General features: G+C 43.4%; 1 protein-coding gene across 1 annotated transcript in view; it reads left to right on the top strand.

The window, feature by feature from the left end:
- Positions 1-7,569: 7,569 nt before the first annotated feature.
- The window catches only part of PTP4A2 (protein tyrosine phosphatase 4A2), a 23,874-nt gene continuing 18,587 nt past the window's right edge, over positions 7,570-12,856 (top strand). Inside the window, exon 1 of the mRNA XM_015813697.1 lies at positions 7,570-7,607. The gene's annotated coding sequence lies outside the window, so the exon portion shown is untranslated. The remainder of the gene's footprint in view (positions 7,608-12,856) is intronic.

Here is a 12,856-nt window from a genome sequence, read left to right as displayed (position 1 = left end):
TTTATGCAACTGGGAATCTCTTCAGCCGAGGGCTTCTAAAGGAGTCCTTAGGACTCCACCCAGAAACTTCTATTGTACAGGTAGTCCTCGAACCTATGACCACAACTGAGTCCAAAATTTATGTTCCTAAGTGAGGAAGTTGTTAAGTGAGCTTTGCCACCCTGCAGTTGTTAAATTGGTAACAAGGTTGTGGCTTCCCCATTGACTTGGCTTGTCAGGAGGTCGCAAAAGGTGGTCGCATGACCCCGGAACATTTCAACCGTCATAAATATGAGTCAGTTGCCAAGCATCTGAATTTAATCACGTGACCATGGGGATGCAGCAACGGTCGTAAGTGTGAAAACAGTCGTAAGTCACTTTTTTTCAGTGCCGTTGTAACTTAGAATGGTTACTAAAGGAATTGTGGAAGTTGAGAACTACCCGTACTTTATAGATATTCTCTGGGGGGATCTTTTCAAGTTATGGTCTGTGATTTTGAACAATTGAATCGAGGCCTTTGAACTATGGTGCTGGAGAAGACTCCTGCGAGTCCCCTGGACTGCGAGGCGATCAAATCGGTCAGTCCTAGAGGAGATCAACCCTGACTGCTCTTTAGAAGGCCAGATCCTGAAGTTGAAACTCAAATACTTTGGCCACCTAATGAGAAGGAAGGACTCACTGGAGAAGAGCCCAATGCTGGGAAAGATGGAGGGCAAGAGAAGAAGACGACAGAGAATGAGGTGGCTGGATGGAGTCACTGAAGCAGTAGGCGTGAGCTTCAAGGGACTCCAGAAGATGGTAGAGGACAGGAAGGCCTGGAGGAACGTTGTCCATGGGGTCGCGATGGGTCGGACACGACTCCGCAACTAACAACAACAAATATTTTATCTCCTTTGTTCGTGAATATTTTATATGGGACTACTCAGCCTTGGAAGGAGATGTTTATACAGATAATCCTCAGCTTATAACGGGTTGCTTAGTAACTGTTTAAAGTTACAACTTACCTAACAACCTGGTTCCGAAGTTGAAATTGTCACCTGACTGCACTTCAGGCCCTCAGCAATGCAACCATATTTACAGCCGCTTACAGCGTCCTGCGGTCAGGTGATCCCCTTTTATGACTTAGTCAGTTTACTTCCGGTTTTCAGCAAAACTGCATCCCAGCTAATAATGGGTTTGCTTAATAATAATAATAATAATAATAATAATAATAATAATAATAATAGTTGGAAGGGACCTTGGAGGTCATCTAGTCCAACCCCCTACTCAGGCAGGAAACCCTACACCATTTCGGACAATGGCTGTCCATTCTCTTCTTAAAAACTTCCAGTGTTGGAGCATTCACCGCTTCTGGAGGCAGGTTGTTCCACTGGTTAATTGTCCTCACTGTCAGGAAGTTTCTCCTTAGTTCTAGGTTGCTTCTCTCCTTGATTAGTTTCCATCCGTTGCTTCTTGGCCTCCCATCAGGTGCTTTGGAGAACAGCTTGACTCCCTCTTCTTTGGGGCAGCCCCTGAGATACTGGAACCCTGCTATCATGTCCCCTCTCGTGCTTCTCTTTATTAAAACAAATGCACTGTTTTACGTCCTCCCAAAAGAAGTCGTAAAATCAGGTTAATAATGTCACCAATCCATTTTAGGACTCATGATATACGACCGTAGTGGAGAGGCTCCATTATGGTCATATGTTGAGAACTACTTTTATCTTTCCTCCTCCTCCCCCCTCCTCCCTGCTTGATTTTATTTGATACTTTGCAAAATTAAGGACAAAGCAGGAGGGACTGGCTTTATTTATGTATTTATGTATGATTTTGAGAGCCACAAAGCCAGCTGGGTGACTGTGAGCCAGGCCCTCTCTTAGCCCCAGGAAGCAGGCAATGGCAAGCCCCTTCTGAAAAACCTTGCCAAGAAAACTGCAGGGACTGGTTCAGGCAATCACCAAGCAACAAGACTGGCCTGAAGGCACAAATCTATAGAGGCTCATAAGATCACCTCTTTCGTGGATAGCTAATAACAAGTTAACATAAGAACGACAACACATATAAAATAACAACGTATAGAATGTCAAGCTGCGGAGATCTGACTTGGAATCCCTAAAACATATAAATGATTATGCAAACCACCCACATACCCAGCACTATGAGGCCAGCGTGTAACATGATAGAATTCATTTTGTGGTTTTCTTTCTCTCTCTTTTTTTTCTCTTTTTCTTATCAGTTAAAGGCACACTTTGGAGGATCCTGTTTCTTTTATAGGCTGGGATTAGCAGCCGCAGGCCAGGCAAAGCATATCCTGGGAGTTAGGTAATGTTTTTAATTCTGGTTATTTTTATAATTTTTACTGTTGTTTACTTGGTAGCTGCCCAGAGTCAGATGACCTATGAGATGACCTATACAGATGAGATAGCCTATACCAGGGGTAGGCAACCTTGGCTCTTTTATGACTCGTGGACTTCAACTCCCAGCTATGCTGGCTCAGGAATTCTGGGAGTTGAAGTCCACGAGTCATAAAAGAGCCAAGGTTGCCTACCCCTGGCCTATACGTTTATTAAATAAATTAATATTAAATAAATAACTCTCAACCAGTTCACTAAGGCACAAAGCAGAACTAAGGGTGCCACAATGGCTCAACAATATGCAGTGTTCTTTCTTTGTTAATTATTCCAGAAGGTGTGGTGTGTATAGTTTGAGTGCAAAATGGGACATAAGCCAGCCATGTCTTAGGGCTATGGAAAAAAACCCCCACCCAACTACAAAAGCTTAAAGGCAGTCAATTATAACGGAAATATTGAAATAAACTAACAACATGATGGTTTTCAATTGGTAATGCATGACATGCTTAAGCACATTTTCCTGAATAACCAATATGAGCTGGGTTTTTAACAGTGCAAACTACAGCTTACCAAACCACAGTGGGGTGGTGGCACACAACTTAAGCCAAAACCAAACACACCATATGATAGCTTTGTGAAATGGGTGATAAATGTCTTTAAAATACATGAAATGTTATAACTGTATTTAGGAATTTTTTGGAGAAAATGAAACCCTTTTTTTGTTCCAATCTCTCTCCATGTGTGATGTGCTTAGCTTGGAAAAGAGGAAGTCTTTGGGGGAAAAAAAAAAACTTAAGGCAAACCTGTTTTCTACTTATTTACACAAGCAGGTGCCTTCTGTAATTTTCCATCGATGTCGAAGAGGAAACACAGTCTGTCCTGGATTATAAAGTCAAGCTTTATGGCAGGAGGAGTGGAAAGGTGGAAAGTGTGACCTAGAGGACCTAGCCTCCCACTTTCTTTCCTGCCATATCTGAGCTGGTTTTAGGGTACAGCAGTGGTTCTCAACCTGTGGTCCGCGGACCCCTGGGGGGGTTCGCCACGTCGTCACAGGGGGTCTGCGAAACTTGGAAGAAATATTATGATTTAAATCTTGAGTTAAGTCTTGGGGGGGGTCCGTGGCCATGGTCTGTGGCCACAAAAGGTATTTCAAGGGGGGGGGGCGTGGTGAAGAAAAGGTTGAGAACCACTGCGTTACAGCACAGTTAGTTCTCGACCTACAAACTCAGTTAGACCAGAATTTTGTTCTAAGCAAGGTAGTTGTTCAATGAGTCATGATCAATTTTACAACCTTTTTTTTTTTTTACCATGGTTGTTAGATGAATCGTTAAAGTTGCTAAATAAATCACATGGTTGTGAAGCTTTATCCCGTTCTCCCCCCCCCCCCCGTTGACTTTGCTTGTCAGAAGGCAGATCCATTATTTGTATGGTTAGTTGCAGAGTGACCCAGATCTTTAGACTGAATTTGATATTTATATCTACTTGTCAAGTCCTTCTCAAGGAGTTGGGATAGACAGATGTTGTTCTTTGATGGTGTTAAAGGTATTCTTGCAGGATGTAAGCTGTTCCATATAAAGCTTTTTATTTTTATTTTTATTTTTTATTATTATTATTATTATCGTTATTATCATTATCATCATCACTATCATCATCATCATCATCATCTCTCTTAGAGTGCTTGTTCACTCCCTACAACCTATAAAAGGAGAGATAAGATGCAAAAGGCTCTTCCTTGCTGAGATATGCTACAGTACATAAAACAATCTCTTTTCCAGTCAAGCATTATAAATCAACCACTCTCTTTAAAAAAAAATAGCTTATGTGGTGAGAGAGTCCCAGTTTTGTTGATTTAAAATACTAATGGCTTAAAGTGCTTTAAATGAACTTCTTCTTAGGCATGTGATCCATCAAAAGTAATGAGAAAAAAATAACATGCAGGATTGCTTAAGAGAGCTGCGTATTAAATAGACTGTTTATAGCAGCCTGCCTGCATGGCAGAGGCAGCTCTTTCAACCTGGCACATGGTTGGAATTAAAAACAGCAAAAAAACCCCAAAAACAGCCCTCCAGTCTCTCCTCTGCAGGGTATTTGTTTGAATAAGTGCCTGTAAAGGTAGTTCTTGACTTAATGACCACAACTGAATCCAACGTTTTCATTGCTAAGCAAGACTTAAGTGAGTTTTGCCCCGTTTTACAACATTTCTCGCCACAATTGTTAAGTGAATCACTGCAGTTGTTAAGTTAGTAACAGGGTTGTTAAGTCAATCACTTCCCCAATGACTTTGCTTGTCAGGTTGTCAAAGGTGATCACATGACCTTGGGACACTGCAACCATCATAAATACATGCCAGTTGCCAAGCGTTTGAATTCTGATCACATGACCACAGGGAGGCTGCAACAGTGGCGTGAAAAACAGCCCTGCCGTTTTTTTCAGTGCTGTTGTAACTTGGAATAGTCACCAAATGAATGGTTATAAGTTGAGGACCACCTGTGTGACAAATCCACAGAGCCTCCTAATGGGTGGTTGATTCTAAAAGGTAGAACCTCTCTCCCACTTTAAGAACTTCCCTGCCAGTTCTAAGGCTGGTTGTTCTGCCTGTTGTCATTAGTTTAACTTCTTCTTCGTGTTTAATTTTAATCCCATTTTTTTCACTTTGCTCCTTCACTTTTATTGCTAGAGCTTGCAAAAAATGGGATCTCAGCTGGTACCCGATACAATGGGACACCTAGCAAATCCAGAGCATTCCCCAGATATTAATTCTTGATTGTTCCCTCTAATATTAATATTAAAAATAAATTTATTTATTTTTGACTCTGAAAATACACATATACATACTTTCCCCTCAATGATAAATGATAATTAGTTTTAGAAAAACGAATAATTTCATTTGATTACGAGTCTTGGACAGATAATATTATAGATATTTTCATGCGCCTCATAATGTTGGAAAAATTGGAAGGAAGGAAGAAGGGGATGACCATAGAAGGTGGAAGAATTACGGCAGCGGTGGATGCATCATTGGGAAACCTGAAAGACAGGTTAGGGAGCTGGTCTTAGGTATATGGTTGCTTGTTGGATATAGTCACACACTGATTATCTTATCTATCTTGCAAATTCTACTCTATGGGGGTCTTACATTTTTCTGTACATTGACTGATTATTATTGTTGATGCGGCTGCTGTTGTAAAGAGCATCAGGTCCTTGTGAAGTGGGCAGTTTGCAAATCATTGTATAAACAGATACACTTAGGCAGGGGGATTTGGGAATATTAAGGGGCAAATGGATGCCCTAAACATCTACAAGGCTTAAAACACGTTTTTGAAAAAAAAATATCAATATTTTAATGAATGTGTATAAAGAAAATGAGGTGAACACGGGCCAATCATCAAGAGATTGTGAGTTTAGCCAGTTGGGTCACTTACTTTGTCTCAGCCCAACTCACTTCACGGGGTTGTTGTGGGGTAAATAGGAAGAAAGTGCATTGGATATGTTTGACGTTTTGAGTTATTTGTAAAAATAATAAAGGTGGGATATAAAATAAATAAAGCAGATGATGCCTTTTCATCAACCGCTTTTTTAGAGTTAATCTTGATTCCTGGCAGCTGTCTGGACAAGTCCCTGCAATTTTTTTGGCAAGGTTTTTTTGCCATTGCCAAATGGCAAAAAGGGTTAAGAGGAAGTGCTACTAGCTCAGGGATGGGCAACCTTGGCTCTTTTATGACTCGTGGACTTCAACTCCCTATGCTGACTCAGGAATTCTGGGAGTTGAAATCCACGAGTCATAAAAGAGCCAAGGTTGCCCACCCCTGGACTAGCTCATCACCTGGATGGGTTTCGCCCTAAGGCAGAACTAGAACTCAGGGTCTCCCAGTGTCTAGCCTGACACCTTTACCAGCAGACCAAACTGGCTCTCTTTGTGCCAGAGAACAATTCAGCTGCCAAGAATTTCATTTGGTTTCTGAAATGGATGCTGGGCAGCCCAAAACATACTTACCCAGATTGCAAATGCTTCAGTTTTTGCCTCGAGGTTTCAACATTTCCAGAAATTTTTCATCTCTAGAAATATTCCTGTCAGAGGGTTCCTCTGTGCACGACTGTGTTTGTGGGTGCTTGGAAACTTTTCTAAATTTTGTGCTTGAGACAAAAAAGAAAGAAAAAAAAAGAAATTCTGACTTTGGGCTTTGCTGATTAGATAGCTTTGTGGTTATAGAAACGGCTGGTATATACTAAATCTGCAAAAATAAGTTGAAACTGGAATTATTACTTTTATTCTATTGCACTGACGAGTTGGAAGTTAAATGCTTTTTCCCTGTTTCCCCCCCCCCCACTGCTCTCTTCCCCATTTCCCCATTATCTTTACTTCCATTTGCATTTTATATTTGGATCAGTTTAATAAAATTACATATGTAAAACGCCAGGCCAAGATGCCAGCAAGCCCGACTCTCCTTTGCAAATGATGTGCAGTGAGGGTTGCCAGGTGTCCACTATTTGAGCGGACAGTCCGCTTTTTTCACATTATGTTCACTATTTTTTTCCACAAAATAGTGGACATTTTTTTTATTCAAAAGCTTTATGATGAAATGGTACGTAATCTAAAGCTGTACAGTCTACTTTTTTTACTACTTAACACCCCCCCCCCCCGCTTGTCCGCTATTTTTTGGAAGCAGACCTGGCAACCCTAATGTTCACCTGCATGGGTGGATGAAGGAGTCCCTTTTATGGGAGGCTAGAAAGCACCAAGTCTGAGTTGCAGAACCCCGCCTGGGCCCCCCGGCTCCTTCCTTCCAGGAGGGTTTCAAGGCTTCCCAGCCCTGGCTTTCCCGGTGGTGCCCCATCCAAACCCGGGTCAGCGCCTCCCGCCTCCCGCCTGCCCCGCCCGGGCAGAAAGGGGCGGGGCGGGTGGCGCCCGCCTGAAACGTGACGCGGAGGGGGCGCCCAGGGCGCGGCGCGGGGGCGCCTGCGCGAGGGGAGCGGGCGGGGCCGCTTTCCCAGCGGGCCTTGCGGTTGGTGGGCCGCCTCCTGCCTGTCTGGGCCGGCTGAGGGGAGTCGCAAAGCGCGGCCGCCACCGCCGCTCTTGCCGCCGCCGCCGCCGTCACCGCCTTCCCGCCGGCCAGCTCCGGTTTCGAGGCTGGGCGGTGACGTCGCGTCGCGGGCAGGCGGCCCGGCTCGGCTCGGCTCTTCCTCGTCGGCCGCGGCTCTGGCCCGGCTCCGCGCCCTGACGCAGACAGAGCGGCCTCCCCGCCCAGGCCGTGTGGGAGGCGCCCGGCCCGCTCAGCGACTGGCCCGTCAATGCTGCCGGTGGGTAAGCGCGGCGCGCCGGAGGGAGGGAGGGAAGCGGGCAGGCAGGCAGGCCTCGGCGGGCCCGGGACGTGGGTGTCGCGGTCCGACGGCGCCGGGGGTGACATTGAAGGCGCGCGAGCCCCGGCCGGGGCAGTTGGGCGACGGAGGGAGGGATACGAGCCGGGGGCATTCCTGGCCTGAGCCGGGACCGGGGCGTCCCTTTCTCCGAGGAAGGCTGTCTGGCGGTCCCGCCTGCCGCGGGGAAAAGGGCTCGGCGGTGCCGAGGACCAGACGGGGCTGCCGGAAGCGTGGCTGAAGCCGCCCCGGGGGGGCGGGAAATGCCGGCCGGAGGGACCTGGCTGGACATCAAACCGGACAGCAACGGTTTAGACACAGGGGTAGTCAACCTTGGCTCTTTTATGACTCGTGGACTTCAACTCCCAGAATTCCTGAGCCAGCTGTGCTGGCTCAGGAATTCTGGGAGTTGAAGTCCACGAGTCATAAAAGAGCCAAGGTTGACTACCCCGGCTTTAGGACGTGGGCAGAGATTTGCAAGCGACCTTCTCCCCCCCCCCTCCTCTGCGCGTTGCTGCCCTTGGATGCAAAGATGGCAGCCCAGGTCAACGGGGAAGCCCGGCTGCATCTGGCTTGGTTGGACCGGGGGGAGGCAAAGGGCCCCTGGGGCTGAGAAAGCTCTCACCCGCAGCGCCCCGGGACCGGGTGGGTGGGTGTCTGGGCGCCGCCGAGATCTTGCTTGGAGCCAGCCACCTGTGGCATGGCACCCTGGTTGGGCAGGAGAACAAAATGGAGGCTGGAGAGGAGACCGGTTGGGGAAGCAGCTTTGCAGAGCAACTGGAAGCACCGCTGTAGTAGGGGAGAGACGGCTCCAGGGCAGTGTAGTAAGAGGCGGTGGTTATGTAACAACAGATGGAGTTTGGAGCTTAAGACGTGGAGGAAGTCTATATGCACATATGCAGGGGCTGCTTGGTGTAATTAAAAGGCTAAGGAGAGGGTGCAAACAGAACCGGGGGGGGGGGGGCTAGTCAGAAATGAGATAGCAAAGATGGGTGAGCAAGCTCAGCAGAGACAGCTAATGGGGAATCGAGGCAGTCTGTTGGGGGCTAAAATATTCCCAGGGATAAAGGACTTTGAGAAGCCTAGAAAAAAAATGCATGCATCAACCCTTCAATAGTTGTTCCTATAAAGCTAAAATGAATATAATCTATCTACTGCCCCTCTCAGTACTTTGCCCTACTGTGGAATGTTGTGCTGGTTAACTGTTAAGAGCCCAGGAGGAAAGACAGAGAAGATAGATGGTTTGAACTCACTCAATTTGATTAAAAACTTTGTGGTTCTGTCTGAGGTAAGATGCTAATAACTATTTTTTTTATATGCATGGGCTGCTTGGTGTAATGAAAAGGCCAAGGATAGGGTGCAAACAGAACCGGGGGTGGGGGGTGGGGAGCTGGTCAGAAATGAGATAGCAAAGATGGGTGAGCAAGCTCAGCAGAGACAGCTAATGGGGAATCAAGGCAGTCTGTTGGGGCTAAAATATTCCCAGGGATAAAGGACTTTTAGAAGCCTAGAAAAAAAAATGCATGCATCAACCCTTCAATATTTGTATTAAGTGGCTGGCTCCCATCTCTCTCTCTCTCTCTCTCTCTCTCTCTCTCTCTCTCTCTCTCTCTCTCTCTCTCTCTTTGTTTCAAACTTTTTTTTTCTCTTGGGAGAGATCTTTCCGAGGTTTGATTTCAGTCTCCATGGACAGGTTGCTAGTTTCAGTTCGCTCTTGTGTAAATTGAAAACCCAAAGAGAACACTTGCCCACTTCCTGTTGAATGAGCAGAAGTGGTTGTGACTCAGAACTGCAGTAGTAAGGAAAAGTAGACACCTCCTCTTGTGACTCAAAGTGCAGAAATGGGCTTATGGTCAGTCCCTGATGAGAAAGGCTTGTTGTTTCTGTGAGTCTGGAACTGAAGATGATGGGGTCTTTTTTTAGGACAACTCTGCCTGTTGATTCATTTTGGAGGTCTGCTGAAAGTTTAGGAAGAATATTTGCATTTTTGCATTTCCCCCCCTCATAATAGAGGCCATCCATTCTGAGTACATGAACAAAGTGATGGCCCCAAATTCCCTTGTGGTTTATAGTTTAAAAAATAAGTCTGATTTTTTTCCCCACTCTTAAAAGCATTGTTTTCAATTAAAGGTGTTTTTTTTTTTAAAAAAAATATGGTACTGATATTGGTGTTGAAGAGAAAAGTTCCTTTAAAAGCAATCTTCATTCTATCATCACAGAAAAATATATATGAGTTAACTATTTTAATTTGTGGAACAAAAATGTACAAGTAATTCAAAACTTTTTAAGCCTCATTAGGCTACTTAAATATTTTGCTCACAAATCAATACTTTAATAAATGGAGTGCAATTGATTAAGAGAGCTGCCAAAACTCTGGGAATTGATTTAAGCTATGAGACTTGAGCATGACTCAACAGGAACACTTGTCACAAAAAGTTGTTCCTATAAAGCTAAAATGAATATAATCTATCTACTGCCCCTCTCAGTACTTTGCCCTACTGTGGAATGTTGTGCTGGTTAACTGTTAAGAGGCCAGGAGGAAAGACAGAGAAGATAGATGGTTTGAACTCACTCAATTTGATTAAAAACTTTGTGGTTCTGTCTGAGGTAAGATGCTAATAACTTTTTTTTTTTAAAAAAATCAAATTTCAAACTTTAGAGGGAGGAGGTTGGAATTGAAATGTCAGCTTTATTTTCAATTCTGTCTTTTGCAAGTGGAATGTTACTGTGATCATTTCTTAAAATTGAGAAATGTTGTGCCATTTAGAAAATTCAGTTTTTCTTTCTAAAGCAAGAACTGGGGTGGGTGGGGGAAAAGACCTTTCATCACACAGCACAGAGGTTTTGCATTTTGTTACTGGAAGGAGATGGAATGCAATTTCCTCTGTGTTTTTTTGGGAAACACAGAACCCTAATTGAAATTGGTGGATAATGTGATTTTTGCTAAAGAAATGGGACAAAGCTGATTTTTGCTAAAGAAATGGGACAAATACGGATAGAAAATTGATTTGTAAAAAAGCATCCAAAATTGCATTTAAAGAATTGGTAATCTTGAAATAAATACAGCAGTGTGATTTTTACATTAGAATAATGATTTTATAGAAGATTATATTCACTTTTTGGAGATAGTCCAATGCGTGAAATCTGTTTAAAAAATTGCTATCTCAAACCCCACCACACACAGGATACTACAGGGGAAATTTCTTCGTTATTCCAGCATACTGGCTTCTGATAAAATGCTAAGCTAAATGGACTTAAGCCTATGGGGTGAATGATAACTTGTCTAATATGGAATTGATCTTAAAAAGCTTGCTTGTTCAGTACAAATATATAGCCTTTTACAATCATGCTGCATTTTGACCTTTATCTCATAAAGTTCTCCAGGCAGTAAACTTGATTTCTGTAAATGGATTTATTTAGTAACTTGTCTGTGTGATCTGGAGATATATCAAATAATTAGTCATTTGGGTAAACAGAATTGTTGACATTGGTCATAGACGTTGGTGGGTCATCAGCTTCTAGAGGCTGACATGTGAAATATGCCTGAGGCGTGACATGTTGAGAGTTGTTTTTGTACATATATTTTATTTCCATTCTGCCACCTACCTTTTCCCTCTGCAAATTGGAACTGCATATATTGAAAACACATCCCTCAAAATTGTGAGTAATTGGAAATTTTACAGTTATTTATTTATGGATCTAAATTGCCTTTGAAATTCATTTGCTCATTTTAGCAAATTTTAGGAAGTCTGCAAAATCACCAGCTTCCTTCATTAGCAGAACTAATTGCATGCATTATTTCCACTCTCTTTAGTGCAGTTCAAAAATGAGTTTTGTATTTGGAGTTTCTAGTTCTTTTCCACATCATGTAAGATTTGGTAAATTCTGTTGATGTAAATGATACATTGAAAATAAATTGCCATTAATAAGATTACTGCATTATGGGAAATTTTCCAGTATTTTTATTATTTCCGTGGAAATTTTTCGCTTCTACATCACTAATTTGGCTAATTTGTATAGGGTATTTTCCAGTGCAATTTGAAAATTGCCTTATGCAAACTATCTTGAACAATTTGCATGATGTACTTTTCCAAAATATTTCCCTATTCAGTGTTTTGTAGAAAATATGCACCATTGCATATTTGCAGTGCAAACGTGTTGGGGACAATTCTTTATATTTCTTTTGTAAGTAATATTTTATTTTTGGTGTAGAATCTTAACAGCTTACTATGTAACCCATCTGGGCTTCTAGTAATTTGGCATTGAAGCCTAGAAGCCTGAGGTGTTGATAAGCCCTTAAATGGGCACATACCTCCCTTCTGTTTCCCCCCCCCCCAGTAACACTAGCATTCAGTAACATTTAGTAACAAAAACATATTTCAGTATCTAGCTTTTTCATAGTTTTTCATAGTTGCTATTATTTCAGAATAACAGGTACTATTAGATACTTGATACCTGTATTATGATTCATTTAAATTTAGATTAATTTCTCAGTGTTAAATTACTCTTGGTGAAATTATTACTAATTGTGAAATACTATTAGTATATTGTTTAATATAGGACAATCTTCATAACATCCCCTCAAACCAAATTATCACTGAATAATGGTTCCAGTTGTAGCATCCTCTCTATCTTGTAGGCCGGCGGTTCCCAACCTTTTCTATACCCCGCATCCCCTAGAACGCTTCTGATATATATTCAAAACAACGGCCACAAATTATGCATAGACACTATAATTTTGAAAGCCCAAGTTTTCGTACCTCCTGGAATATCGTCTCGTACCCCCTGCTGTAGGCTGACACTAGGCTACTTTGAATGTTTCCTTTGTATGTTATTTTGTTGAATGTAAGTCACTAGACCAGGGGTAGGCAACCATGGCTCTTGGCTCAGGAATTCTGGAAGTTGAAGCCCACGAGTCATAAAAGAGCCAAGGTGCCAACTCTGTTATTCTATTATTCTGATAGGAGACCCGATTAGAAGATGGGCACAAAAAAAGTACCGTATTTTTCGCACCATAAGACGCACCTGACCATAAGACGCACATCGTTTTTAGAGGACAAAACAAAACAAAAAAAATTTCTAACCGGCGGTGGCGTGGTCAGGTAGGCGGTGGCGGCGCGGTCCGGTCGGGTAGGCGGCGGCCCGTCCGGGAGGCCGCGGCGGGCCGTTTTGGAGGCCGCGGGGGGGTGCGG

The sequence above is a fragment of the Protobothrops mucrosquamatus genome, unplaced genomic scaffold (assembly GCF_001527695.2).
Source record: "Protobothrops mucrosquamatus isolate PMUCROS unplaced genomic scaffold, P.Mucros_1.0 scaffold182, whole genome shotgun sequence".
In the NCBI taxonomy this organism is placed as follows: domain Eukaryota; kingdom Metazoa; phylum Chordata; class Lepidosauria; order Squamata; family Viperidae; genus Protobothrops; species Protobothrops mucrosquamatus.
This window is presented reverse-complemented; position numbering and strand designations above follow the sequence as displayed.